This window comes from Dermacentor albipictus, chromosome 2, assembly GCF_038994185.2.
Source record: "Dermacentor albipictus isolate Rhodes 1998 colony chromosome 2, USDA_Dalb.pri_finalv2, whole genome shotgun sequence".
Lineage (NCBI taxonomy): Eukaryota > Metazoa > Arthropoda > Arachnida > Ixodida > Ixodidae > Dermacentor > Dermacentor albipictus.
Genome location: NC_091822.1, coordinates 169471827 through 169498205, shown reverse-complemented (window position 1 = coordinate 169498205; position 26379 = coordinate 169471827).

The window sequence follows — 26379 nt, the reverse complement described above, 5'->3', positions numbered from 1 at the left end:
TTGACATGCGTAGTCTCCATGGTCGGAACTAAAGGCGTACAAATCGTTCCTTTTTTTTTTCTTTATGTGGAACACTGTTTAGGCAGTCAGCGGTAAAAGAACGTCGTCGAACTAAAGCGGTAAAAGAATGTCGATCGAACTATAGCGCGAACCCGTTCAGCCGGGAAAGACTCAAAATGCGACAGTGTGGAATAGTACGAGTGGACGTTGGGTCAAACTGAAGCGAAGGCATGCGTGAATGAAGGACAGCGCGCGCAGTGGGTGTAAGCGTGTCAGGTGGCGCCTCACATCGGTCGTCGGTTGCGATCACAACGAACGCGCGCTGCTGTTCTCCCGGCAAACTACTCGGCCCCAGATGCAGTCCAGAATGCCCTGTGTTCGGAGGCAGGTTCACGCGGGCGAACTATGGAAGGCGTCATTCTTCAAGACGGCAGTCAGACTTTTTGTAGCGGCATCGAATGCGTGTGACAAGGCGAAAGAGGTAGAAGACATATTTGCCGCTGAAAAGACACGAACAAAAGGGAAGATGCATTGGAGATTTCACGGGTGAAACTTGCAACTGCTTTATTTAGGATGCACACCCATGGAAGTACTTCAGTAAATAGGTAAGTGAATATACAGAGGCTGAATTCACTAAGGTATTAGTCCGTAAGTCAAACAATTAAATTTTGAGGTTTTACTTCCGGAAACCACGATTTGATGATGAGGCACGCCGTAGTGGGGGCGCTGGAATTTGAGACCAGAGAGAGAGGGAGAATGAAGAGGAAAGGCAGGGAGGTTAACCAGATATGAGTCTCCGGTTTGCTACCCTACACTGGGGATGGGGGATAGGGGTTACAAAGATAACAGAGAGGAAAACGCTAAAGAAAAGAAAAAAAACAAAAAAAACCCACACACACATGGAGGTACACACACAAAAGGCGTTCCAGTTAAAGTCGTTCACACAGGCCGGTAGAACGCAAAAAGCTCAATAGCGCTTGCACGGCCTTCTTCTGTGACGGTAGGTCGTTTCGATGTTGCAGAATTTTTTTTTCGGATAGCGGTTGGTTGTCCAGTTGGTCAAGTTCCTGGCTGAGGCATGCCCTCTGTGGACTGTACTGCGGGCAGGTGCACAAAATATGGCCAATTGATTCTTCATGGCCGCAGTGGTCACAGGTTGGGCTGTCGGTCATCCCTATGCGGAATGCATAGGCTCTAGTAAAGGCAACGCCCAACCAAAGTCGATATAAAAGCGTGGCGTCTCTACGGCGAAGCTGTGATGGCGCTCGAAGACTTAGTGTTGGATCAAGTGAGTACAGTCGCGTGTTTCTTAAATGTGGCTCATTCCACTGCGACGCGGTGCACTGCCGAGCAAGTAGGCGGAGCTTCCGTGCTGCGTCAGTTCTAGAATGAGGAATTGGGACGTGGCGCTCCTCAGTATGGGCTGAGCGGGCAGCGTGATCCGCCCGTTAATTGCCGATAATCCCGCAGTGACTTGGAAGCCACTGAAAAGTTATCTCGTGGCCTGCTTCACTTATATGTTGCAACGTCTCTGTAATATGGAATATTAGTTGTTCGTGTGGTCCGCGTCGTAAAGGTGACAGTAGAGACTGCAGTGCCGCCTTCGAATCGCAGAATATTGTCCATTTATGTGGTGGTTCATCACCAATTTGATCAAGGGCAGTAAAGAGCGCTGCGAGCTCTGCTGCCGTCGATGTTGTCGTGTGGGTCGTCTTAAATTTAATTGTTGTAGCTTTCGCTGGTATGACGATTGCCGCCGCGGAGCTACTTGGAAGGACAGATCCATCAGTGTAAATATGCGTAGAATCACGGTAGTTCTCGTACAAATGCAGTAGCGTGAGCTGTCTAAGGGCTGGCGATGATAGATCAGCTTTTTTCGAGATACCAGGTATTGTGAGGTTGATTTTTGGCTGAGCGAGGCACCATGGAGGAATCGAAGGTCTCGCAGCCGGGGTGAAACCAGCTGGCAATGATTCATCATATGCCGTTATCGTCCGGCTGAAAGGTGTGTGTGGTCTGTCCGCTGTTAGGGAGGCCAAGTGGTGACGAGGAGTCCTGGTCAGATGCCTTATATGGGTCCTGAGTACTTCAATTTCAATGTGGGTCCTGACAAGGTGATCTCCAGCGATTGCTATCGTAGCCACTGTTGAAGCACTCTTAGGCAGGCCTAGACAGATCCGGAGCACTTGACCCTGAAGACTTTGTATTGTGCGTAGATTTGTTTTACCTGTGGTGATCATTGCTGGCAAGCTGTATCGCAGAAATCCTAGGAAAAGCACCCTGTACAGTTGCAACATCGCACTTGGCGACATTCCCCAGGTCTTGCCAGCGAAAAACTTGAGGAGGTGACAGATGCCTGTCAACCGTTTTTTCATGTATGATACGTGTGGGCTCCATGACAAGCCCCTGTCAATTATGACACCTAGGAACTTGTACGATCGGACCCATCGTATTATTTGGCCATTTATCATTACACTGTAGTTGGCCATGGGTTTGCGCGTAAATGGCACTAGTGCGCATTTCTGTGAGGAAATTTCCAGGCCTCGATTACGAAGGTAGAGAACAGTTTGTGTGGCGGCTCTCTGAATTCTCGCTCGCAACTGTAGGCGTGTTACTGCAGACGTCCATATGCAGATGTCATCGGCGTACATTGATAGCCTGACTGTAGTTGGCACGTGCTCAAGGAGAGCAATTAGTGTTAGATTAAATAACACAGGGCTAAGTACACCGCCCTGGGGGACGCCGCGGTAGCTATAATGTAGACAAGTATGGCCTTCTTCGGTGCTTACAAAAAAGGATCGCATGGATAAATAACTCCGTATCCATTTAAACATCCGACCACCCACTCCTACCTCTGCGAGAGCAGAGAGGACGGCTTCATGCGTAACGTTGTCATACGCCCCTTTAACGTCGAGGAATAAGGATGCGCAGAGACGCTTACGGCATTTCTCATGTTGAACGTAGGTGACCAGGTCGACGACGTTATCGATCGATGATCGACCGCGTCGGAAGCCCGCCATGGCATCTGGGTAGGTGTTGTGGCATTCCAAGTACCACTCCAGGCGTCCTAGGACCATCCTCTCCATTACTTTGCCCACGCAGCTCGCCAACGCGATCGGGCGATATGATGAGAGTTCCAACGGCGACTTGCCAGGCTTCAGCAGTGGAACAAGGCGACTTGTCTTCCAGGTTGTTGGTAGTGTGCCATCTGTCCAAGATTCATTGTACACCTCAAGGAGAAGTCCTCTCGCTCGCTCCCCCAGGTGACACAGAGCTCGGTAGGAAATTCCGTCAGGTCCTGGCGCTGATGTGCGGCTACACAAAGCTAATGCTGCCTTAAGTTCGTGGATTGAGAATGGTAGATCCATCCGGTGATCAAGTGGTGGCGGACATTTACCCGAAGGCGATCGCATGTTGGTAGCCGTGAGTTGGCCGGATAATCTGGCGCAGAAATCCTCTGCCACGTCAATCTCCGATCTCTTATGAGAGAGGGCAAGCGCCTTGAATGGGAATCGCTGTACGGGGAGTGTCCGGAGACCGCGCACCGTTCTCCATAGTTGCGATAAAGGCTTGCGTGGATCTAGCGACTCACAGAAGGCATTCCAACGTTGCGATTCGAGCTTGTCTAACCGGCGCTGTATCTTCTTTTGCGTGCGCCTGGCGGTCCGTAAATCGTCCACTGTTTTCGTACGTCGGTATCTTCGTTCAGCACGTCGTCGGATTGCTCGAAGTCGTTCTAGTTCCACATCAAATTCGTTCAGTTTCGAAGAGCATGTGAGAGTGCGCATAGTGTCTTGCACCGCGCTCTTGATTGCTTCTTCCAAGTCGAAAGATGGATTGGCGTCGCAGCGTTCTTCCATAATAGGCTGAAATTTAGGCCAGTCCACTCTTTGGATCGTATCCCGTATTTTGGAAGGGGACAATCCTCTGATCTTGATGTACGTGGGGATGTGGTCGCTTCCGTGCGTCTCTATGTCCGCAAACCACCCTGCACGTCTGACAAGGCTTCGTGAGACGAAAGCCAAGTCAAGACAACTGCTGTAGGTGGAGCCACGTAAGAAGGTAGGACTTCCATCATTCAGCAGCCAAAGTTCATTACTGGAGGCGAAAGATACCAGAGCTCTGCCTCTTGCGTTGATCATCGGACTTCCCCAGAGTGTATGATGGGCGTTGAAATCTCCAATGATGACCCAGGGATTGGAGGTTGAAGAAAGGATGTCTTGGAGTCTTTTGTAATCAAATCGACTTGACGGAGATAGGTAGGCGCCCACAAAAGTAAAAGCCAAATTCTTTTTTCTTACGTTTAGGCATATATATTGATTATAGTCATTAGGTGGTACAGGCTGATGAGTGTAGGTGAGGTCACGGCGAATACACACCAAAACCTTACTGTTGTCATAAAAAGTTGACGACATAAATAATTCATATCCAGAAAGCCTGATTGTGTTCGATAAGTTCGGCCCGCAAATGACGATAATGGGAAACATATTGGCGTACACGAAGCGACGGAAATCCGAAAGGCGCGCTCTGAGTCCGCGCGCATTCCACTGAAAAATAGCTGCTTGTCGGACCTCTTCCCTAAAAGACCGTGGCTGTGGAGCCATGGTCTACTCAAGGGTTGCAAGCACCGGACCCAGAGCGTCCAGTACTTGAAGCGCACTTCTGGCAGACGGTGTGTGCATGTTGCTTAGCAACACGCGGATGGCATTCATTAAAGGCCTAATAAGTGCTATCACTTGCTCATCTTTTTTCCGCGACTCCTCGGATACAGCACCTTGCTGTACTGGGGGCGGCTTCTTCTGCGGCTCTTCTGGCGGTCGTGTACATGGAAGTGGCGGCCATTCCTTTGTGGAGAGAGATCTGGCAGTTTTCTCCCTTCCAACATCGGTGTTCGGAGGGCTGAAAACTTCCACTGGTGATGCGGCTTGACGAGTTGACTGTTCCTGAAAACTTGATGTTTTACGTCGTGAAGACGTTCGACGGTGACGTCGTCTTCGCCGTACTTTCACAGCAGCCTCTTTGTGGGTGGAGTTGTCTCTCACCATTTGTTTAAGAATGGTGATCTCTTTCTTGATCTGGGGACAGTCTTTGGAAGAGGCGCAGTGATCACCCTGACAGTTAGGACACTTCAACTTGATTGCGCTGCAGTTGTCTTCTGAGTGGGGTTCGGCACATCGAGGGCACACGGCCGAATTTCTGCAGACACCCTTCACATGGCCAATCTTCTGACAATTGAAGCATTGCATTGGTCTTGGAATAAATGGTCGAACCTGGTGGCGAAAGTGGCCGACCTTCACGTAGGGTGGAAGGCAGTCGCCTTTGAACGTTAGTCTCACACAACGTGTGTTGCCGAGGCGACAAACATGCACAATGACGTTGCGTTCACTTGCTGGTTTTATAAGAACTGGGAGGTCTGCATTAGGAATTTCATTGTCAATGTCATAGATTACTCCTGTAATTGTGGCACCATTCGTTGGCATGATGGATCGGACCTTGATGTTTCCCAGCTGCGTTACATGTTGGAGTATGGTCAGCGCGCTCGGGTTTATCACATCGATAGCCAGGATGTTTCGCCTTGTGTTTATCCTCACATCCTTGATCTCGTTTGGCACAGTGTTTTCGAGATACACGGAGAGTGCTTGCCTGTTGAGGACGCGCAGGTTGTCGGTAGCGTTCTGTGGCACAAACAGGATGGAGTGAGGCCATCGCTGAGGCGCTGTTTTCACAGTGTTCGAGCTGGACGCCGAAGATGAGTTGATAATTCTTCGTTTGGCCTTGCGGTACTGTACAAGTCGAAAGCCGTCTTCCGATGACTCGTCACCTGATGCGGAGTACAGCTCTGTGTCCTCGCTACCACTCGATGTATTTCCTCGCTTCCTCGAACCGATGTCCGTGGGTGAACGGGAACCGGGACGATCCTCGGGGTGTTGCACATCCATCGCCGCGATGGAGGGGGCGGTAGACCCCACAGGTGCAGTGAGAAGTCCAGAAAAGCGCAGAGACGGGCGAGATGTGTTCCGCAAGAGAAGCACTTCGTCTTCCTCCCTCTAGCACTCTTAAAAGCTTTAACTTTAACTCTGTAACTTTAACTTTAATTTGAGACCACCTGGCGTTCTTTAACATGCACCTAAATCTAAGTGCACGGGTGTTCTCGCATTTCGCACCCATCGAAATGCGGCGGCCGGGGCGGAGATTCGATCACGCGACCTAATGTTTAGCGGAGTTCGTAAGTGATTTTCGCTATTGGCCAGCTGAGTAGATTCTCTTTCGAACAATTTTAGCGTTAGGAATTTAGAGGAATACCGCAAGATTATTTTCAAGGAGATCGAAGCAATGGTAAGCTTTCAGCTTGCGCAACTAGATTTCTTCAGAACCCGACGGATGCTTCACAGCTTTTATGATTTCTTTCGCTTTTCTGTTTTTTTTTTCGTGAATGGCCTGTTTTATAGCATTGTTGGTCTCTTTTACGCTGGCTTGTCTCTGGAAGGAGGAAGAAGTGAAATAACGACGCAAGACCAGACAACCACAGAACAAGATAAAGAAATGCACCGACAAAAAAGTCAGTTGAAGGGACGGGATAGGGGGGTGGGAGGTGTAGAGCTTTGGTGTTAAGCCTTTTCCTGTCAGAAGGTGACTTGATTTGGCTTTCAAATGTAAAGTGATTCGGCATGCCCTATTTATCCGTCAAAGGGTTCGACGTCTCATTCTCTCACATAATGCACAGACGCCCAGTTACGCCAAGCACCGGGCCCCACAAGCTTGAGCCAGAGCTTCGGGACTGCACCGGCTGTAAGAGGAGACCCTCGTAACTATATACATCGTCGTTCGGGTTTTTCTGTTTCTCCTGTTTACAGCTGCCCTCTCTTGTATTATTTTCGGACTCGCTCATTTCTTTATTTTATGCTGGACTACTCAAATTGAGGACGACGCAACGAGCTATGGAAAGAAGAATGATAGGTGTAACGTTAAGGGATAAGAAAAGAGCAGATTGGGTGAGGCAACAAACGCGAGTTAATGACATCTTAGTTGAAATCAAGAAAAATAAATGGGCATGGGCAGGACATGTAATGAGGAGGCAAGATAACCGATGGTCATTAAGGGTTACGGACTGGATTCCAAGGGAAGGGAAGCGTAGCAGGGGGCGGCAGGAAGTTAGGTGGGCGGATGAGATTAAGAAGTTTGCAGGGACGGCATGGCCACAATTAGTACATGATCGGGGTTGTTGGAGAAGTATGGGAGAGGCCTTTGCCCTGCAGTGGGCGTAACCAGGATGATGATGATCATGATGATGATGGACTCTACCTAACAATATGTTAATTATAGCCCAGAAGCCCTAGGCCGCTGTCCACTCACCATTTTCTTTATTTTCTTGTACTACTCCGTTCTCTTTCTTTTTCTCTTTGTTGCTTCCATCTCACCGAGCAGTCATCTGCCGCCTTTCCTCGACTGATGTTTTCCGATACGGCTTTCTTCTCACCTTCAGACCCTCGCCCAATGAGTTCTTGCTCTCTGCTCAAGACTTGGTAGTTTCCTGTTAGCAGCTCCTCTTAATAACAAATTCCTGCCGTATTATAATTTTTTTCGCATTGTCAACTGGCCTAAGTTACGCTTTCATGCACTGATATTTATATTTTTTTAACATCCCCCTAAACTTTGTTGTTTCGTAGAACGTTCTTCTGTTTCTCCGTTTTTTTCCCTTTCCTTATACCCGAGAGCCGCTGTGTAGTCTGAAACTCCTCCACCGCTCCACCTTCACCGATAGGATCGTCCAGTGAAGCTAAATCATCATTTATTCTGACATTTATGATCGACACCCCTACAAGAGGTCCTTGCTCATTACCTGAATATATAGCCAGTCTTCAGTGTGTTCTACTACTAGCCTTTTGAATATTTCTCTGGCTATTTTGTTTCCTTCTGCCATGGTATATTTCGTTTCGCTTGAAGTAACGGAAGCATTTCCAAACTGCCTGTACGACTTCCTTATTTCTATGTCTTTCTTTATTTTACGCGGCGGGGGATGCAGTGGGACATTTGCTTTAGTGGCGATCTTCCGATTCGAGATTCGTTCAGACTACGCTTCGCCTGCCTTTTCAACCTAGTGACACACACACACAAACACACACACACACACACACACACACACACACACACACGCGCGCGCGCGCGCACGCACACACACACGCACGCACGCACGCACGCACGCACACACACACACACACACACACACACACACACACACACGCACACACGCACACGCACGCACACACAAGAAAAAAAAACTCGTTTGATGTTACTTTGTTCATGCTTTTTTGTTGCCACCCCCTGTTCATCATTACCCTGAAGGCGTGTTTTCTTTTTTTTCTTCGTTACGTCTATGTTGGCGCCTCTTGGAAGTGCCAGCTGCTCCACTGCTCCGACGTCTGGTAAACAATTTTGACACAATCGCCCGAGGGGCGACACATTCACAGCGACAGCAAGGTTTAACTAAAGTTGCGCAGGAACTCCTCGGAGGGTGTTAAAGCTGCACGCGGTTGCGACATGTTGCCGTGACGAGGCACGCAAGGCTGTTTGGCAGGAGGAACAGCGCCGTCAAAGTTGCCAGGCGTCTCACGACGTTGGGATGATGCGGAGCGTCGCCAGTGGCGTTGCAGAAGGCGTATCTCGATGGCGCACGAAGCTGACCACTGCGAAAATGAACGCCACACTACATGCCGGCGCTTGTCCGTGGTGCGGTGCGTGGCCGTCGCTGCCACATGTGACGTGGGAATGTACAAAAAGACCACGAGAAGCGAACTCGTCTGGGCTGCTTGCCTACAATAGGGAGCCGTGGGAGATCCTCCTCGCCCGGCCGGGGCTGGGGGCCCAAAGGGGCCTCTTGGACCAGGCGGAGAGTGTAGCCAGGATCACTGGTGTCCCGGAATAGGGACCCACCCTACCCTTTTCCTTACTCCCCTCTTTCCTCTCAATAATTAATAAAGTTTTTCCACCACCACCTCCAGACCTACGAAAAACCGTCGGCGTTAGTCAGTACCGAGTAGAATGTTAAATAAGCTTAGCTCGAGGCGTGCCTGTGTACCTGTCCGTTCTACACGTTCAGCAGCAACGCTGGTTTGCCTAAGGTGCCCACAGTGCACATGCCAGCGCACGAAGACACAACGCAGTCCTGGCTATACCACCAAGCCGACTGAGCGAAACGGTGATTGTGCGTCCATTTCGCTTCGTCCTTTTTTGCAGAGAAACGCACTCCGCGTCTATGGTAAACATCTATCAGTGCGCGAACGGTGCGTGCACTGTCGATGGCAGCACAGCACAACGACGCGAACATGCCTCGAGCCTCCGTATAAGCGCTGCCGCAATAAAGTGAACCGAACACTCAACAGAGGAAAGTACGTGAGACACGAAAAGCTGTTTATGGAAGAAGTCAGGAGAACATTCCCGAAACACACGTTCACAAATTGAGTATTTTTACGACTTCATTCCACGTTATGATGACACCTCCAAAAGCAAGTTCTTTCGCAGCGAGGCTGTTAGCCTCTGGTTGGCCGGGATTTGTCGTGGTGTGCTCACCTAAAAAAACAGACAGTAGCTGGAAGGCTTTGCGTTTGAGCTTCCGCGTAACAGAATTATGTTTTCTCGTATATTCGAATTACAATCCGATCCTATCGCGTCTGCAGGTTATGTGCAAGTAGTACTTTACTCATTTTCAGATGCATTTTACTTTGAGACATTCATTTAATTCAATAATGCACTTGCGCTTGGCGGAGGGTCTACAAGAATGAGGATGAATGCTGCACTTTCACGTCCGCGCGTGTTTGTGCAGAGACAAGACATTGTAGACTTTTCGCATGACAGACAGATTTTGCTAGGGTACTCGCGAAAAAATGCTTACGCATTAAAACGAGCTGTTATGCTAGCGGTCCTCTTTTTTAATCCTGTCATTGGACAATTTCATTTATGTTTATTACTTGCAACCAACGTGTTTCTTAGCCACTTTACTACCCCTTCTTCGCATTGGGTATGCTCCAAACCTCTTTCCTGTGCCGATCACGGGGCTAGTGCAGAGCTGCACCAATAAACTTACATCATTTTCAGGTTTGAGCACTGTCATTGCTTCGCACGTTTAATGTTTAAGTGTAAGGTTCTAGATAAATGGCATGCAATGTTCGTGTTTTGTTTGATGGTATGTGTCTGTGTGCTGCCATTCTCAAAATACTGAGGAATAATGTTGCCAAGGATGTAAGTCCTGGCACGAGCAACTTTAGTGATAGAACGGTGGGACAATATAACCCGCACATACCGCATGTCGTATAGCATGGCATGGCATACAGCATACATATGCCTAGGTATATACTGGACCTGACGGCGACGGCGACGGCAAAAAAATTTCCTTGGATTGTCCCTATGACTGTTATGGCAATAAAACGAAATGAACATTTATTAGTGCGACATGATTATGTTACGGGAATGGTACCAAAATGCGATGGTACCAGAAATGGTCGATGGCGCAAAGAGTAAAGACAGTTCAACTCGGATTGACGTCAAAGTTCTCAAGTAGTTTCCTTCCTGTAAACAAACTGAATTAATGACTTTGAAAAGGAAATTTCGTACATGTCGTTCTGGGTAGGAATCGAACCCGGACCTCATGGGTGCGAGACGAGCCCGCTTAGCCGACCCACAGTGACTATATGGTTTTGGCTGACTAAAGGCGTGGCCTATACTGCGTGCGTCATTGGCCGCTTGACAGCGCAGCCAATGGGGAGGTGGTGGCGCCACGTCATGCGGTCATGTGTGTATTAGATAGTTGTATCAAATAAAAAATGGCTGTGGCTTAGGTAAGGTTAAGCCCAGGATGCGAAGCATACTAGCCTTTATTTTATTTGTTGAACCACTGTTTAGCTTGGTGAACTGCTGTTGCTTGGCTATATTTGGTTCGGCTAGACGAAGAAACAACTCATGCGTTACTCTGCTTCGCCTTGGACGCCCCGCATTGGACGCGGTGAGCGTCGAGCAACGCAGCGTTCGGCGCGGCAACGAAATGTGCGCCTGAGCAAGCGACGCACGCCTGAGCCTTAGAAACGGCTCGTTTCTAAGGCAACACCGCATTCACTAGAGGCGCTTTTGTACCGCTTTGAAGCATCGTACTCGTGGCTCAGTGGTAGCGTCTCCGTCTCACACTCCGGAGACCCTGGTTCGATTCCCACCCAGCCCATCTTGCAAGAGTCAAAGCCACTTCTCCTCTGTCGGGACGTCACGGTGTCACGTGGTTTCAAGGCGACACCGCCGCGCCTGAGGAGCTGGGTTGAGCTCTCGTAATATGCTTCGCATAAAAGCACTATAGCGTGCAATTGAACGCGGATGAGCGGTTCTTCGAATTCCGAACTCCTCGCGGACAAGCGAGCGCGTTAAGAAGCTAGGCGTGTTTTGATTTGGCCTTACCGAGGCGCAGTTTAGGCGAGAGCTTCCGCATGCAAGGAACGCTCAGAAAAACACGTTTCATCAAAGGGATTGTAACGATTTCGCATTGCCGACACGGAAGCACTCATAAGTGTGTCTGCGTAGTTTGGGAGAGAGAGAGAGAGAGATTGTGAAGAGGAATTTTGGTACGCAGCACTTAACCCCGTATTCAGAAATGCATCTTGAAGATCATGCTTGGCTTTATATTGTCACGTGGTGGTGACGTTGGAAATGACGCCTGGTGTCAACGCACTCAAGACGCTCATGCTTCCGTGCGTTCACGACTGGCGTCGTTTAAATCAAGTCAAGCGTGTCGCTGAATACTACGGTAAGGCACAATAAGTGAAAAAGACATTCTTAGACAATCTGACAAATGGCCTGGGTAGGCATTGTCATTGGAGCCAGCATTCACGGCAGGGTTACGCGATACCATTTTGTATAACCTACATACTTTCTCAAGGTGCTTAAGCAAATTATTTTAAAATATATTTTTTATTCTTAATACTTTGCAAAAAATATTTATGTGACGCAATGCACTTGCCTGTGTAGCATAAACCTTTTTTCTAGCTCATAAATGAAAAAAAGAAGAAAACATGTAATGTCTAACGCTAATACAAAATAAAATAAAAGTCAACGAGACGCTACCGGCAGCCACCGTCGATTCATTACGCTTTCATTCTTGCGTGAGCCCACTTTGTAGCGCTAGTCATCGGATCAAAAAATGTGGGCCAACTTCGTAGTCGCAGCAGTCTAACACGGCGTACTCGAAGAGCAAGCTGTCACATTGGGAAAACGCGAGAAACTGGTGCGTGCCGCACAGCCCATGCATGCTTTTTTTAAAATATTAATCCGTCATTTACACTGTGTTAGCATGGTGCCAAATGTGTCAGTTCTCTTTCTCTCTCTCTCTCTCTCTCTCTCTCTCTCTCTCTCACGCAGTTAACCTTTATGGCTGGTGTGGTGCTGGTGCGTACAGTGAACACCAGCAGCATTCTCGCGTCGCACCTATCTCGTATTCCATTCGCGATCCAAACAACGTCGCTTGGAATATTTGCGTCTTCGCGTACTGCGACGCGGACATCCGTGTCTAAAACATATTTACATATGTGTCATACTTTTCCTTGCATACACCTCTGTGCACAAATCTTTCCTCGACAAAGTACGACATCGATGCGTTGACCACGTCAATTCGCATGAACTGTTGTCTCCAGTGCGGCATAGCATGAAAGCTCTTTACGTGCAAAAATATTCTGTAGCATTAAAGTTGTGACGTGTGGGTCACGTAAACATAAAGGTTGCGTTAGTTTACACGCGCACAGCATAAATATAAATGTGATTGTAAGCGCCGCATCTAGTTGTACAGAAGTTAATTAACCCTTCACGAACGCTTCATTTCACATTCATTAAAACTTGATCCTTGTATGTGAATAATTTCTTGTCGTCCTTCGTGGTTTTGCATTACGCTTTCGCTGTTACAACTTGTGACTAAGATCACAGTTGTAGCAACGCTGATTGCTCAATTTATCTAGACTTCGTGCCACATATAATTTGCATATATACAATGCACAAACATTGTAAACGTCCGCACTTTGATGCCCGCTTCGATCAGGCTTCCGTGCTGCACTGCTGGATTCGACTACCCCATGCAGGTTACATGACTTGGAAGACACGAAAACGGCCTTCAGATAGTTTGTTATAGCAATCCACACATTTAGTACAACAAACTTGAAAATCGGTGATGTCGCTAGCTGCCTACAATAGGCAAAGTCTTGTATAAAATGCTTCGTCACAGTATTACAAGAACTACAGGATATCTTATTCTAGCTCAGATGCGAAAATTTTGCGTTTGCGATGCAAAAAGAAAACTCGCAAGAGGGAAATACAAGGGTGCTTTTTCTCATAACGCCACTCTCTTATCACTTGTCTAGTGAGACAAGTTATAAGACAAGTGACAAGTGACCCGTGAGACATCAACCGTAATGCATCACAAAGCATTGAAAGCACTTCAACGCTTCTTTGAAGACGCAAGCAAATATTATGTGTATCGACACTACGACACCGTATGCAATCGGTAGTGTCGGACTTGCACGTGTGAAACAAGCTTATGGGCCTCAGACACCCGCTCACTTTACTTGCCCTGGTACTCTTCGAGAGATAACTTCACCCTTGGTGACACCAGAACACCGTGTATACACCATATATATATCGCGGCCTTCTTTCGCTTTATTTTTTTATCCGATACTAATAACAAAGTCAAACGGAGTAGCCGTCACCAGCAAACGCTGACAACTACATTTATTTACATATCAACTAAAGATAAATCTGTTCTTGATCTACGCCTGGCAAGATTTTTTTTTTTGCCATTTCTGATATTGTTTTGTTAACAGTAAGGATGCGAAGTTCTGAAAGGGTATGTGAGACTTCACGGAAAATTATCATGAAAATCGTGCTTAAGAAATTCGCCTGCTTCCAAAACGCCGCAGTTTAGCGCGCGCTTGCGACTGATTCTGTTGCTATGACAACGTATACTATGTATCAATGGTCTCGTTCTGTGTTGGAGCTGCAGAAAGATTTGGAAAAAAACTAAAAAATAAAAAAATGGTGCTCTTATGGCAAGGATTGCCTCTATAACGGCAGGCAAATTTATCGAGAACGCAAGTCATTATTTTTAAATGGCGTAAACTTCCTGGGACGCTAGGAGAGATAAGGGAGGCGATTAATGGTATCTTCGACTGGTCGCCTGTATGACCCGAATCAGAGTCGGGTAGATCGGTCGTTTCCCGAGCTCAAAGGTAGGGGACAAACGCGCAAGCCGAACATGCGACTCGCTCTCGGAGGAGGAAATTGCTGATGCGAAACCACGTGACTACTGCCAACGTCCCATGCAACGTCCGATATTTCGCCTATCCAAAGCTTCCGGCGCTGCCGGAAAAACCGGCGGACGTGCCGGAGGGACGAACGTTCGTCGAGACGCCAGCATGCAGTGGCCTAGGTTGCCAAGCTTACGTGGGCCGTCGCCAACAGCAACGACCCGGCGCTGCGACGACGTTTCAATCTCGATGACTGCTCCGACGACAGGGCTCGGAGCGTCTCAGAGCGCTCCAAGATGGAGGAGAGCAATCGAGAACCAGCCGAACGCAGGGCGCGCACCCTCTTTCAACCAGCCGAAGACAACGCCGCTCGCGAGAGCGCTCCAGAGCGCTCAGTAACGACCAGCCGAAGATAGCATAAGTGAAATACTGGAGGATAAAAAGTAAGATCAAGAAAATCCGATGTTAAATTTAATCGTCAGGTCTGTTTTATTTGCGGCGTCTTCCTTTCTCGTGAAGAGGCAGTCAGTTGCACTTTCCTTCAGCATAAGATTGTTAAGCGGTTCATTTCCTTTCTCTTATCATTTCAGCAGCGTGCCTCGATGCTTACAGTGAAGTTCATGTGCGTTAAACTCCTGCTTTTGCCGCTTCTTTCCTCTTAACGCACCAGCTGGCGGTATCACGTGGGATACATGCGTTCCTCTAGAGTGAGTCATCAGAATTTTGGCCGAAGCGCTGTTGTTTCTTTATGTGTGTACATGTTCATTATTAGGAACTTAGTCCAACCACGGGCCGGTGCACGTTTTCAGCCTACTAGAGGAGCGCATTGAATTTGCACCACGTGACCATTACTCACTAACTCCAGCATCCCCGTCGATGGGCAAAAGAAAGCCAGCAGGTTCTATAGGCGGTATCTCAATTTTATTTAATTACAGCGTTATGCCTCTAAATATCTGAAGCTGGAAAAGGGGAAAGAATGCGTAAGTATAACAGAAGCATGTTTGCAACCCGCCGTGGTTGCTCAGTGGCTATGGTGTTAGGCTGCTGAGCACGAAGTCGCGGGATCGAATCCCGGCCACGGCGGCCGCATTTCGATGGGGGCGAAATGCGAAAACACCCGTGTACTTAGATTTAGGTGCACGTTAAAGAACCCCAGGTGGTCAAAATTTCCGGAGTCCTCCTCTATGGCGTGCCTCATAATCAGAAACGGGCTTTGGCACGTAAAACCCCATAATTTTTAAGCATGTTTGCCTAAAAGGTGGCGTCGACTTGGCTGTAAGGTTCTCGCTGAGAATGTTGGTCACGCACGTAACCCTGTATTGCGATATCACAAAAAAAAAGGTAAGCGACAAGCACAAGAAAAAAAAAGCGTACGTAGCGTGGAGAATGCGTCATATAGGCAGCCACATGGTGTAGCGCTGAGAAATGTCCGCCAAGAGTGAAAAACTAACGAAGAAAAAAATACAGAAGTGCAGTCAAAATGTGCTGAGGTCAAAGACCGCTTCCGGAAATGAGGCAGCGTTGGTAACCGCAGCGCTGCAGGCATCAAAGGAGGAGGTACGGTCGTCAGTGTGCTTATGGATGGGTTCGTGAAGCGATATAACAGAGACAGGGTGGCGGATGGTTAAGGGGGGAAAAGAACTGAGCCGGCGAGAATTACGCCATGACTGCAGATTTCGGAAGGAGGGACGGGGAAAAGCGCTGCCGAAAAGAGTGCCTGTTATCGGAACTCAGCTACAGCTCGTGCCAGTGATCGTGGTATTCGTAACGTGAATGAGCTGTTTGGGCGGAGCGGAAAGATAAATGAGCTAGAAAAGAAAATAAGGGGTGATAGGTGCGCGTGGATGCTGTGTAAAGGAGAAACGGTGATAGCAGAAAAAATGGAGATATGTGGCGAAGAGCATAAATTATGAACCAATGGGCGAGCCGGGGGGGGGGGGGGGGAAGCGTTAGTCTGTAGAAGAGTGTGATTGCAGAGTGGTGATTTTTTTTTCAAGCTTCGCCCGTCAAACTGCTGGCTTCTTTTGGGTGCAGCGTATCGACAACTGACGACGTGACGGTGGTGCGTGGTCTTCCCGGCAATGCTTACATTTAAAAAAAGGAAAAGCCAGCGCGGCATATTGCTAGCTTTACTGCTGACCTCGTTAGTTGAGCACGAATTTGTATTCTTTTATTACCATATCAATTATATGGACTCTTCAGGCGCGTTTCTACCATCGCCGTGATATTTCGTAGAAAGTCCAAGGGCGATAACGCGGTCACCGAGTGCCATGTGGTGTAGGTGCGAATGAAAGCGTGCGAGCTTAGCGCGAGCGGACGGTGATGGCTCAATCTCGAGCGCGCCGTTTTCCGTAGCGCGCAAGGCACCGTGGGAAAGGAAGGGAGGGGCGGAGGGGGAGTGGTGTTATACGCTGGCGGTGGTTCCGTATGGCACGGTCCCGCGGGCCCTATTTTGAAAGCGATCTGCGATGAATGCAGAGTCTGTGTGCACCTAGCACTCATATCCTTGTGCGCTATGTTCTCTCCGCTTACTCGGGCGTTGAAGCGAGAGGCAGCGCGAAGCCTATTCGCCCGCTTCTGCTGCCGCGCTTTCTCGCAACAGCGTATTGACATCGAGTGGGCGCGGTCATCGAGTGAGATGTGCTCATGTGTGCTTACGCTTGTGTGACACCATGGTTGTTCATTTGGTCAACGAGCGAAATGTTTGCAAGTTCATACGACCGCTAAAAGTACTATCATTACTTCGTATAGCTGTCTACTATTTGGCTATCGCAATCGACACTTCACCTTTTGGGCGAAATTGCAACTTTTTCATGTGCAAGATCGAAGCGCGCCAGTTTGATTTGGATTCGCTCTTGCTCTTTATTTTCTTCTGGCTTGTCAAGTAATTTTCTTTTGGGCAGTGTAAGCTCTGCGGTGAGATCTTTCTCTGATGCCCCCACTGCGATATCGAAGCACGTTTTCTTTCTTTCTTTCTTTCTTTCTTTCTTTCTTTCTTTCTTTCTTTCTTTCTTTCTTTCTTTCTTTCTTTCTTTCTTTCTTTCTTTCTTTCTTTCTTTCTTTCTTTCTTTCTTTCTTTCCCCCTTTATTTATTTCTTTCTTTCTTATCGTACTGGCTTTCTCGCTGCTCGTCACGCAATCTGTAAAAGGAATGCATCGCTCGCTTATTTCTAAAATCGCTTGATTATGTGATCGCAGCCTTAACAAAAGGTCTGTCCCCGCTTAGTTGCGTTAGCCTTGTAGTGAGCCTTCTACAAAACCGCCTCTTTTTTTACTGTGAATATGAAAACTATTTTTTTTTTCCGCTTTGTACGGTTACGTGTGTGCTTTCATGCTAACGACATCGATGCTGGATGAAACATGAACGCTGCAACTGCACTTCGAGCTGTCCGCCACAAATTTATATATATATATATATATATAAACTTTTTTGTAGCGAATTACGTCAGATTGCATTCGCCGCTTTCGACGGAGACTTAGCAGATGACGCGTGCTCGCTAATAGTTTTCTTTCGCCTGTTGCTTGCGCTGCCACCTAACCGTACGTAATATGGACCTACGTAACTCGTAGCAGTTGACCATAGAGAAAAGTGTAAAAACCTTTCTAATTTACGGTCTGCCCAGAATGACTGAGTGAGAATCGCGGAAAATAAACACTTGCTTTTTTTCCTCTGTCTCTCTCTCTCGGTTCTTTTTTTTTCGAATCCCCTTTAATGCAACATGAGCCCAGTCATTGGAGTCGTTCGATCTGCTTGCAGAGCTAAATGCTCAGCGGTTCTTCTAATAAAAGCAGCGGTTCTTTCTATCAGTCTTACTCTATCTCTCTCTCTCTCTGTCTGTTTCTTTGGTAGACCTGGATAAATACGGCGCTATTCAACGCCTAACTACTAGGTGACAGGCACGCGTTGCTGGGGACGTGATCGAAACAGGAACATTCTTGGGACTTATGCCGAGCACGACGCAATTCGTTAATTACGCTAACAGCTTGCACGTGCGCGAGTAAGAGAGTGACAGAGTGGAAAAGAAAAAGAAAACTATGGCCCAATGTTTATGGGGAGATGACGACAGAAAAGGTTGTCACTCGAGCGAGCATAATTCTCAAAGGGCGGCTTGTGTTCGGTGCTTCACTCATTAAAGATCGATAGCTGTCACACATGTGCCAAACTTCGCTGGAAATGGAGGCAAGTGAAGATGCATAAACCATCGTCGTGATGCCGAATTCACCAACGCGGCGACGCGTTATCCCTTCTAAGCTGCATGACTTCGATGTGTGTTTGTGTGCGCGCGTTTAAAGGTTAATGCCACGCGGGCCTAGCAAATAGCGTGCCGTGCATCCCCGTAAACACCTACGGCTTGCACGACGCCAGCAATTAGGCGTCTAACGAGCAGCATAATTAATTAATCCCGTAGGCGACTCGGTGCGTGCGTTTTCTAACAGGTTTTCCTGTTGTGTAGTTCTCAGAGGCTTTCGTCCACGCCTGCTTGTATACATAACGTGGTAGTTCGAAGCCAGTGGTCGGATGCCACTTTCAATAAAGGAGCGTAGAGGTAGAAATTTCTTTGCTGCATTTGCATTGACGGATACTCTCGACAGCACGGAGGTGAGTCACGTCCTTTTTCACATTACGGGCTTGCGATTCCGCCTTCCCGCAAGGTATAGGAAACATTCCGAAATACAATTCGGGAAAATTAGAGCGAAAGCATTTGTTAGACTGAGGCACGATCGATTAGTCCTCCAAGTAAATAATGCAAGCATGCCTACGGAAGTTACATTGCTTGTCACCTGGACCTACGATCACTTACCACCGAGACATCTGCGCTTAAATTAAAATAATTTTTTGAAATTTGCGTGCCAAAACCGCGATCTGATTGTATGCGGCACGCCGAAGGGGGGAGGGGGGAGGTCGTATTGATTTGGACCCCCTGTGGTTCTTTAACGTGCACCTAAATCGAAGTACAGAAGTGTTCTTGCATATCACTCTCATTGAACCACGACCGCCGCGGTCCGGATCGAACCCATGAGCTCGAGCTCGCCACTGCGGCAACGCCACATAACTGAGGCGTGAAAACATTTTCCACGTCTCTCTCTGTGGCCATGAACAGGACCGGTTAACACTCTCAAGAAAAGTGTTCGTACGTAACACAGATATTCAGAAAGTGAACTGGAGAATCCTTCCATCTCGGTGGATCGCACACTTCGTGGGGAGGTTGTGCGATGGACCCCCACAAGTGGTAGACTCACCTAATTTTTTTTCTTTTCATTTCCGTTCAGCCTGTTAGTTCTACATTTGAACAAACTTGGTTCGGCTCATGCTTTCCTTGGTTCCATTGTCTGTTGACCTATGTGGTTGTTACTCACAAAATGTCGACTACCTCGGTTTCTCTAATTCTCGCCAAGAAGGAAGATTTGCATTACGTGAGACTGCAGCCGCCAGATCTGGGAACAAACAGCTAGCACGACAAAAAGCTGAGCTAGTTGGTAACGATTCATTATGCAAAAAAGGTGAGGCGTGCAGAGAGGACACAAGAGAAGAGAAGGGGACAACGTGAAGGCCGACTAGCTAGACCCAGAAAAAAACATACTGCGAACACTTCAATTGCGAAAATTGCGGAGACCAAAGGCTTGGTCATTGCTTAAAACCGGATGATAAGGAAGGCTAACTACCGCAATTAGTCCACTCTCTTGAATGTGTTGTTCTAGCTGAAAAACAATGGGAAAAAAAGTTAGTGGACGAAAAAGCTTGGAGGCATTTCTTTCTTTGAAGAAATGAAGCGAATCTTTGAAAATGAAGCGAATCTATCGTAGATGTGTTTGCTTGCAGGACACACTTGTGCTTGAATATTGCGCGAGAAAAAAAGAACAAATAATTAAAACAAGGAGGACAATCTTCGGTCTTTATTGTCTTACCTGTTATTCTTTCTTTCTCTGTAGCTTCAACAACAAATACTGTTGTTTGATAGCGCATGATAGTTTACGATACAATTATTAGCCTCGTTGTGCTTAACTTTCATGAAAATTGCAACTGATCAAGTGGTGCAGTTATCGTTGTTCAACTAGAGCAATGGAATAGACGCAACAAAGAAAAGAAAGAAAAGGCACAATCTCCAGAGACAAAAGTTTTAGTAAAATACCGAGAGTGAGAAATTTGTGAGTCCTTTACATTGACGCCGGAAGAGCGTAAAAAGAACTTTGTCATAGAGTGGGCCTAATTAGGGGAATAAGAAACGAAGTGTTTTATAGTACTTTCTGATGTGCCGCGTCGAGCTATATGCTGCCTTCGTTTTTGACTATGCAGCAGGCCTCTGTATTTCAGTTCGGCTGTATCAGAGGTGGAAGAGATAGCGCAGTGGCTTGATCGCCGTTTTCGCCCATTAACAAGCAGCGGTTATTGTTTCAAACATGCTGTACAGACTTACTGAGAGTACAAGTTAACTGCGCAGTACGAGTTACCATCAGAGGATAAGGAAAATGTGTTACTAATTAAACGGCACGAGTGTTGTTAGCAGATTTGAATCTGTCATATTCCGGAACATCGGACAGAGGATTATGCAAAACGAAAACACAATGAATAAGTTTAATTTAAATAAAAAGAAACACGCGGACACAACCCATTGTTGGAATTCAAATGACATGAAGAAGTGTTATTAAAATATTGCAAGTCAGAAACATTTTACGTCCGCTTCATCCAGAAGAAGGAAATTTTTAATTTAGGTTCGAAAAAGCCTGAAGTGCTGTCTATTTAATACTAAATCAAGCAAGCGCGGCTGCTGATAATTTTTAATACAACGACCGGAATGTGAAGCACAACATAAGAAAATGGTTGGAACATATCTACACGTCAAAAAGGTTCTCGTGAGGAAAAGACCATCCATTTATCAGCGGTGAATGAAAAACATACCTCTTAAGTTCCACAACGGAACTCCCCTTTGTCCATCGCCCTTGGACAGGGCGATGATCATGTCCTTGGGGCAGATCATGCCCCTTTGTCGAAGCGCAGGCTCCTGGCTGTTTTTGTCTTGTTCGAGCTCTGCTGATCAATCCACACTCAGAAAATCATGCGGAACAGAAGCATTGGTCAGAAAGGTACTGTTGCACCTGTTTTCCTTTATTTTAGATATGTGATTGCACTCTTTCTGACAAAAATACCTATAGTATGCTGCTATTCTTTACTTATTTATTTATTTCCTTCTCTCTCTCTCTCTTTCTTCACAGCACTTCGCCTTTGTTGTTGTCCATCGTATGCTGTTGCCAATTTGCCCGCATCAGGCCAGCCGCCCTGATCGTTAGGCTAACAGAATCAGCGCCGCAGAACAAAGGCCCCGCTATTCCGGAGGTAATTTATACGGTAGCGAAAAGATGTGCCCACGTAACGTCCGGTTCGTTACATCCGGCTTCGGCCCCAACGAAGGAAGAACACAGGTTCTACCATCCAAAATTTAGCCGTGTTTATTCGCTTGCGGTGTGTATCAGCGATCACATGTGCGTTTGATACGCCACGAAGCAACAAGTTCATGGGCGGCACTGGATATGCCTGAAGTGACAGAGTGACACATGCATCAAAAAGTGAAGACGAAAGTAACGTTGCTGTCAAATATACTACAGACAACTTTTCTGCCCACACCACCGGCATACGCTGAATCGTCTTGTCTGCATTCTTGACCACTAGCATGAACTGACCCTTTTACTTGCAATTCGCCCTTTCTATCTTTGTATCTAAACAGCTACTCTGACTAAAAACTGCAATCACAACCTTATCGTCGATAGGTTAGCCTCCGGCGTCTTTGCAACAGCGTGACGAAACAACAGGCTCGCAGCATATATACTGTTCTTGATAGTAGAAACTGAGAATTATAGGGGGAAATTTCTAGAACATTGGCAAATACTGTGTCACATGTCACACAAGACCACAAACAGACACTAGCAGGTGATGAATACTGTGTCCCTCAAGGCCCAGCTAGAAGAAGCATCGGCACACGCATAGCGCACTGACACTTAAAATAAATTAAGGCTCAGAAAACAAACCACAAAGTGAAAGAGAACGCACAGATAACCTCACACACCAGAGAGAGCTTTGAATTAAGCAATGCCATATTCTTCAATTGATAGACAAATTGATTGACTAATTTGTTCATTCATTCAGTCATTCATTTGAGCGTCCCAAGGCAAGAAACGGGTGCAGTAGTGAAGGGCACAAGATCAATTGCGAAGACTTGGGGCGCTATGACCTTCCCCCAAAGCAAGGCATACGAGCGTTTTTTATTCCTTACTGCCAACTGACCTACTGCCATCTCATGCTGCCAACTTGCGGAATAGACTGTTAGCTGCGCTTGAGTGAGCAGGCAGTTCTTTGTTGCAGCGTTTATTACAAGAGTCTAATCGAAAGAATAGGCAAGTAAGGACAGGAATTGAGCAAACAAGCGTTTGTAGAAAAACGACATGTAAACCAGGAAAAAACTGCGTCAAATTCAGGTAGTCGCCTCAAATGAAATGGCTGGTATTGTATCCACTTCAGGAGACATATTTCGACTCCGAAACCGTTTAAAACAACCATTTCTAACTAAAAAAATTACTGTTACCAGCTGCACTCGTGGCGAAATCATGATGCCAAAACAGAGCTGATGCCAAAACAGCGTGTAGGAGCTTCAGCAAAAAGCCCCGCAAACGGCAAGGCCACCGGGGTGATCCCTCGAGACGCAGAGCGCTACGGCATCCTATCAATCTTCCCTTTCACTCTCTCTCTCTCTCCTTCTTCTGTTTCTGCACTCATATTTGTTTCTTTCAGCGAGACATTCGGGGCTCATAAACGGAGCAACATCCATTACGCTGAGCCCCGGAGATTTGCAGCGGCCAAGTCAGCAAGTGCGCTGGGACTGCGTCTCCATACACGCAGAAGCGGGCGTATAGGAACCGAAAGGAAGTCGAAGGACGGAAGCGTGGAAGACCCGAAGCGAGGCTTGTATCGGTGATTTCCAGCGTCGAAGTCTGTACACACGTGTGGAGAAAGCAAAAGGAAAGGGGTGTTCACAAAAAAAAAAAAGGTGTTTGTTTGAGTGATCCACGATAAACGCGCGGGGACGCCGCGAACGAAGGCTTAGGTGCGCCGTATGGAGGAGCCCGCAGCGTTGCCTCGTGGGCCGCGGAACACGGAAATGGCCCGGACACCGGCCACTTTGAAGGCGACTTCACTTTCACGGGAGTGGAACTGGGGCGAGGCCACAACACTCTGTTAATGAAAAGGAAAGTTGTAATCCATGTGACTGTTGTACGACGCTAAAGAGAAAGTGGGAAGGAAAGAAACCTCGCGCGAGTTTCTCAGCAAGGTTTCGCAGATGATGAAAAATCTTTCCCTCGGCGGGTGACGAACCAGGCACCAAAACCTTTCGGACACGACCTTGGTTAACCTATCTGCCATTGCTTCTTAACTCTCTTCCTCGCCGAACCTCAACTGACGGGTCAATGCCGTGCGCTGTTTAAACATGCATCACCGCGGATTGCAACATAATCGCTGGCGCTCGCGTACATTCGAGAATGTGCATTGGAATTCCCAACTCGCGCGTGAAATCTGATTTACAAGACTCGTTCGCTGTAAAACCGATTACGAAATTTCAAAGAAAGATTCGAATAAATGCGCCTCGATGGCACTGACAATCTTATAATGCACTAAATCATGACATTCTTTTTTCTAAACTTGCATCTTATGGAATTATTGGCAACTCTCTCAATCTTTTCTGTAGTGACTTATCTGATCGTGAGCAAATAATATCTATCTCCGGCATCTATTCCACTAAAGATATAATTAACATCGGCGTTCCGCAAGGCTCCATTCTGGGTCCGCTTTTATTTCTACTATGCATTAATTACCTTGCACAATGTCTAACCACATTATCAGAATGCATGTTATATGCTAACGACACGACTGCCTTATGTTCGAGTAATTCTCTAAGCAAGATTACAACAACTCTTAATGCTGAACTTATTAGCGTTAGTGCATGGTGTGCTAAAAATAAGCTTTTGATAAATCCCTCGAAAAGTAAGTTCTTAATTTTCTATTCCAGGTCAATAAATAACGCGCAAGTTATGCCCCTCTTTATAAACACACATCCTATTCATCTATCAGATCAGTGTTCCTTCCTTGGTATCAAACTTGATTTCCACTTAAAATTTAATTTGCATATTAATGAGCTACAGCGGAAAACTTCCTATGGTATTAGGGTATTACTAAAAGCTAGATGTTACTTCGACTTGACTATTTGGTCACCTTATATTATGCATTCACTCACAGTCATCTAAATTGTTATATTGCTTCCTAGGGTCAAACATATCATTGCCACCTTTCTTCCCTCCAACATGTACAGACTCAAGCCATTCGCATTCTCACCTGGAGCAACCGACGTTCACATGTTACTGACCTGTACCGGGAAAATGCACATACTGAATATTGGCAATCTAATCAAATTTAACGTCTGCATATTTGCTTATCAAGCAGTTAAACACCATAACCTTCTCAAATTTGTTCTTATCGGACACCTTACTAACTCAAATATGACGCGCTTTTCCTCCAATAACAATTTTATACTCCCTAAGGTACGAACTAACTATGGTTCACAAAGAGCAGCATTTGTTTTATTCAAACTTTGGAATTCATTGCCTTTTAACATTAAATGTGCCTTTTCGATATCGTCATTCAAACATCAGCTTCGCAATCTTATGTTTAACCCATAGCTCCGTTTATTGAATATGTCTGTTAAAACACAACTTCAATTTTGTCGTTCTTAATACTGTTTGCTTCGTTTCTTACTTCAGCTTAGGCCTTATCCCTATCGTTTTATATTTTCCATTGTATTATTCTTTTGCCTCATTATGTATTTGCATTTGTATTTGCATTTCTGTATTATTATAATTCGCTGCATTTTTGCTGTCAAGTATTATTAGTGTTTCTTTAGCTTTATAAGAGGTCCCGCTACAGTGTTTACACTATAGGACTTTTTTCTGTACTAAATATCAATATTTTTGTATCTGCACTAAGTATTCAATAAACTTCAAACTTCAAAAAACGATGGCTTGCAAGAAAATATAAGAAAGTGAATACGCGTGACAGTACTTGTAGGTACTGAAGTGCAGCCACAGATAGAGCAGAGACTGAAACCGGAGAAGGGCTTAAAGATGTCTATTGATGCGAAAGCATCGAATGGTCCATTGCGAAAAAAACCGGAATCTGTCGTCTGCAAAGGCAAAAAACGGCATCTAAATTTCCCCGGTAGTATGCCAGGTGTTGCATGAGGGGCGAGGGCATCACCGCGACTAAACGTCGCACACGCTCTCGCTCTCGGAAGCCTGTGCTATCCGCGCGTTCCATGTCCACGCAAGCTCTCGCCTGCGTTCTAAATGCGCCTCGGTAAGGAGGAAGGAAGGAAGGAAAAAGTGGAGAAGGAAAGGTAGGGAGGTTAACCAGTTTGCCTTAACCGCTTTGCTACCCTACACATGGGAGAGGGATGGGGGAGATTAAAGATGGGGAAGGGGGAGAGGGAAGCTAAATCAAAACGCACCAAGCCTAGAGGCAGCTCTGTGCAATCTGCTTTATGACGTCATGTACGAGGGCGAATCAGAAAGTCTTCGCCTTATTTTTTATTAGCCAAAATAGGGTACATACGGGTAATTACGAATGTAAACGCGCAATTTCACGTATCTCAGATTATTTCTCCAAATGGTCCCGGCATCGATTCAGACATTAGTCCCATCGCAGTCACCAGTCAGCGACGCACGCGGCTTCGCCGAACGCTCATTGTCAAGCAAGTTTTTCTTGCTTTTTACGAACTCACAACACCGCCGTCTCACACTTCTCAAAGCGAGACACCGTTTCCCGCACGTGGGCTGCATTTTCCTGTGAATTTCGATGAACTTTCATCCCTTGCTCCATAGAGAACGAATGACGATTCGTTGCTCGTACGCCGTGGTCGTGTATGGGTGGACGTGTGTCGGCGGTGTGTCGGAGGTCTGTCGGTGGTTGGTTCTGTGAATGGCGCCCAGTGGTCACCCAAGCGCTGGCTCTCACAACTGCCTGTTAGCGAGGCAGTTGCGCCTGACTTCGCTCCGTTTGCAACGCGTCGCGCGAGAC